This window comes from Macaca fascicularis, chromosome 12 (assembly GCF_037993035.2).
Source record: "Macaca fascicularis isolate 582-1 chromosome 12, T2T-MFA8v1.1".
NCBI classification, from domain to species: Eukaryota; Metazoa; Chordata; class Mammalia; order Primates; family Cercopithecidae; genus Macaca; species Macaca fascicularis.
Genome location: NC_088386.1, coordinates 34,864,747 through 34,869,699, shown reverse-complemented (window position 1 = coordinate 34,869,699; position 4,953 = coordinate 34,864,747). Strand labels below are relative to the sequence as shown.

The 4,953-nt window shown below is 36.5% G+C and overlaps 1 pseudogene; it reads left to right on the top strand.

Moving 5' to 3' along the window:
• The first annotated feature begins 248 nt into the window (after positions 1-248).
• On the top strand, positions 249-1,014 carry LOC102130613 (ATP synthase subunit O, mitochondrial pseudogene; annotated as a pseudogene).
• The last annotated feature ends 3,939 nt before the right edge of the window (positions 1,015-4,953 follow it).

The following is a 4,953-nucleotide window of genomic DNA, read 5'->3' as shown; positions in this document are numbered from 1 at the left end:
AGTTACAATGTATTGTACATTTCAAATAGTTAGTTGCAATGTATTGTATATTTCAAAATAGATAGAGGAGATAACTTAAATTGTTCCAAACATAGAAATGATAAACACTCAAAAATGATGGACACCTCAAATATCCTGACTTGATCATTACATACTCTATCCATGTAACCAGATATCACATGTAACCCATAAATATGTAAAATACTGTGCATCTATAAAATTTTGTTATAAAAGAACATCAGAACAGCGAGAAGATGGCCGCCCCAGCAGTGTCCGGGCTCTCCCGGCAGGTGCGATGCTTCAGTACCTCTGTGGTCAGACCATTTGCCAAGCTTGTGAGGCCTCCTGTTCAGGTATACAGTATTGAAGGTCGCTATGCCACAGCTCTTTATTCTGCTGCATCAAAACAGAGTAAGTTGGAGCAAGTAGAAAAGGAGTTGTTGAGAGTAGCACAAATCCTGAAGGAACCCAAAGTGGCTGCTTCTGTTTTGAATCCCTATGTGAAGCGTTCTGTTAGAGTGAAAAGCCTAAAGGACATCACAGCAAAAGAGAGGTTCTCTCCCGTCACCACCAACTGGATCAATGTGCTTGCTGAAAATGGTCGCTTAAGCAATACCCAAGGAGTCGTTTCTGCCTTTTTTACCATGATGAGTGTCCATCGCGGAGAGGTACCTTGCACAGTGACCATTGCATCTCCTTTAGAAGAAGCCATACTCTCTGAATTAAAAACTGTCCTCAAGAGCTTCGTAAGTCAAGGCCAAGTATTGAAATTGGAGGCTAAGACTGATCTGTCAATCACGGGTGGAATGACTGTGCGCATTGGAGAGAAATATGTTGGCACGTCTGTCAAGACCAAGATTCAGAAGCTGGGCAGGGCTATGCGGGAGGTTGTCTAAGTGTTGATTTTCTGTCATCAGTGAAAATTCTTAAACTTGGAGCAACGATAAAAAGCTTCCAGAACAGATCAAAAAAAAAAAAAAAAAAAAAAAAAGAACATCAGAAAAAAGACAAAAATGCTTATACATGCTATGACATTGTTAAGCCTTAAAAATGTTATGCTAGGTTAAACCAGTCACAAAAGACTATACATTGTGTAATTTCATTTATATGTAATGCTTAGAAAAAAAAGATACAGAAAAAACTCAATTACTGGTTATTCAAGCCAGCCAGGAAGGAAGGAGGGGACTGGGTGAAGAATGACTGTTAATGGGTACAAGATTTCTTTATGGGGTAATAAAAATGTTATAAAATTAGATTTTTGTGATGATTGCTCAACTCAGAGGATATACTGAAAACCATTGAACTATATACTTTAAATAGGTGAGTTTGTGATATGTGAGTTATATCTCACTAATGCTGTTTAAAAATGGATACTAGCAACAAAAAAGAATATTGACTTTTAACTGTTGCTTAAAAATAACTGGAAGTCTACAAATCAATCTATATCATTTGGCTGTAATACATTTTTGAGTCAAAACACCAATTTGTTGTTTAATTCTTTTATCATCTTTTAAAAAGAGGAAATAGAGTAGAATAAATCAAAATGGACTGTAATAGAAGGAATAGAATAGAATAGAATAATCAGAGAAGAAAAGGAAAAAAAACATAATAAAACACATAATGATCTTATGTATGAGTTACATTTTAAGGCTGGTGATCAAAATGCATTAAAAATGCTGATGTATGTATAATCTACTTCCTTTCTACCACCTACCCTCTCTGCCAGGCAAATAGATGAAACTACTGAATCTTCACATAAAATTTCATGTTTAAATGTCTACTTACTCTGTACCTTTGCGGTTTGTCACATGAATGGGATTTCACCTTTCTATAAACAGGACAGAATTTTATGAGAAAGGAGTATCCTTCACTTTTCCAGAGGAAAAAATCCTGGATTTTAGCCAATGTTTATATGAATTACAACAGTGGTATAAACTATATCATTTTGGCAGGACACTTAGTTGTCCTTGTTTTCATCTGCTTTTTTGTTGTTGTTGTTCAGCTTTGGTGTTCCTTAAAGTGTTAAACCTTTTAACCAAAGTGACACAGGTTCATATTTGGCTCAGCCATCATTGCTTATGGTACAGCTCATGAGAAATTGCCAAACAAGAGTTTGCTATATCTGAGAGGGTTTTAACTCTAATATAGAAGTATCTTCCATCAAAAAAAGCAGAATAAAACAATCTTCTTTGTTCCAGTACCTCAGGGAGCACACAGCCAGCAGAAGACAGAGTCATAAAGAGGGTACTGAAATTACAGACAGAAATACCCATAATGGCAGCCTTACAAGGCTCTTCACATTAATTCATAAAGTAAGCAGGGTTTGTAGAGTATATTTGAGGAAGAAGAAAAGAAGTCCCCACTAATTTGTTAATTACAAGGTCTCATATAAGATTAGACTTCACTTAAATGAATGAGTAAAGCCAACACCAGTTGGGAATTGGTTGTAAAGCTTTTGAGAACAACCCAGGTGCTTTGTTTGGTACAGATGATGTCAAGAAGGAGTCAGTCTGACGATATATGTAGAGAACCTGAGAACTACGAAGATGCAATGAGAAGCCAAGATGCTTATAGACTATATCAAAACTCTGTTGCTCCAAACCAATGCTATATTACAAGAAAAAAATTCAGACTGATATTACGCTCCCTGCCGATGTATGATTTCTATTGTGTTAATTTCAGCTTGGTGATCTTATTTTTAAAATAGTCATGACATTCAGAGTACCAAGAGCTCAGCTGCTCCCAAGAGTATCATCTGTTCTGCATTAGAAAGCTTTAAACTGAAGAACAAAGTTTCCCCCGGTAATGTTACATATAGGGATATTATGTTATATATAAGGTTATATATAGGAATGTTATATGTAGGGATGTTATACATAGGGATGTTATGTTATATATAGGAATCCCTGGGCCACACAATTCTTCTGACTCTCAAAAAGTCAAGTAATTTCTCCTCCTTTTAAAAGGCTGTCTTCATGGGGCTTATTTCCTCTTAGATGTTCTACTAAAAAAACCATAATACCTTGAGATAAACATTCTATAGATTTTCCAGGTGGCCAGTTTATATGGTCCTATTTCTCCCAATATCAGAACGGAGTTTCCCGTATCACCAACAAAAATCTTAGTTGTGAGACAGTAAAACTAAACCTTTTTACTCAACAGCTTGAAGTTTCACATTAGCCTATCTCTGTTGTTTCATGCAGCATAAGAAGTGATGGATGAAGGCTTAGGAGTTAGAAAGAACCAAGTTAAAACAATAACTCTTCTACTTATCACCCACACCACCTCAGACATCAGTTAACTTCTCTGTTCCTTACATAATTAGAATAATAACACGTGGTAGTTTTTATAAAATAATTATAGAGTGTTAAAATGTAATAATTAAGGTAAGTCTCAATCTAACAAATTTCAATTGAGTTTATTATTTGGGGATAACAGAAAGTTTAGTAGTCTTTCTGTATCTTTGTATCTTACTGATTTTCCTTCACTTGCTGTATTTTCCCTTTCAGATCTCATGGTGGCCTTTACTCATTAGCGGCAAAAACAGTACTCTTGCTTCTCTCTTTGAACATGCCGAAATTGTTAATATGCAGAAATTGAATAGAAATCAAACACACAGTCATCTCTTAGGACTAAAATATACAGAAAGAGAAAAAGTGAGCATAATTTTGCTCCAAAACACTGGATGTTGTTTATGCCTAGGGTAAAATTTTTCAGTTTCAGCACTATTGGCATTTGAAGGTGGGGGATTGTTCTGTATATTATGAAATTTTTAGCAACATTTCTGGCTTCAAGCTACTAAATGAAAGTACCACCACCCCTTTCCATATAGGAATCAGCTTATTGTTGCTCTAGCTTTCTGCCTGGAGAGTCTCTAGGCTGCAGGAGAGAAAGAAGAACCCAGGCAGAGCCCACTGGAATTCATGAGTTGAGGGGATGGAGCTGAGATTCAATAGAAACCACAGTATTTAGAGTTTGCTGTATAGATACATCGAAAAAGATACATGACACAGCAGGAGAAAACATAGAAACCTGGGAGTGAGTTGAATCGGTGAACACAATAGATTAGAGTTCTGAGGAAAAGCCATACAGCAAACCAAACAGAGAGAAGAGAGTGAGCAGAGCGACACCTTGGTCACTCGAGAACAAATCAAAGATGTAGGTCAAAAACCCGTCAAAGAAAAGTCCAGAAACTTATGAAGATGGAAAGCTAGGGCAAAGCAAGAAAGCCAGCATGCAGGCAAGTCGCTGGAGCAGGAGACATGAGACACAAACTGCAAGATACTATGATAATAAGATCACCACCTGAAACTCAGAGTCAGATGATCTTTCCACTATTCTAAAAGTCAATTTGAGAGCCTGCAGTGGAAGCAAATAAAAAAGCTGATAGAACAGTAGACTTTTGAAGATTATGGTAGATCCTCACACTTAGCCAACCACACATGAGTCAGAAGTACTTACAAAATTACCAAATAACTAAGAGATACAAGGCATCTCTATATTGCACATTATAGAGTGTTAAATACTAAAGGGTTAAGCTAGATCTTAGACCCTTCTCTCATTCGTATGCATGGAACTCAATTATTTTGTGAATCTCTAAAATGTTTGCTTTCTTTCTCAGACCTGGCACCTTACTTTGATACCCTGTTTGGTTATGAGAGTGTTCCTGTCAATATGTCTTGCTTCCTCAACTAAATTCTGTGTCTCTTAAGGTCAAGAACTTCATCTTCTTTGCATTTCCCATGCTGCTTAGAAAAATGCTAAGTATTTAGAAGATGCTCTGTTAACCTGTCTAGAATGAATAATGAATATTACTATTCCCTGTGTGTGAGCATCTGTTTCAGAAATGACATGAGAGAACTGAGAGGTTTGGGAAGACATTTCATGACATTGTGGATTTGGGGGGTTCATTGTTATAGCATTAGAAATGATATTAAGTTGGTCACCTGGGTC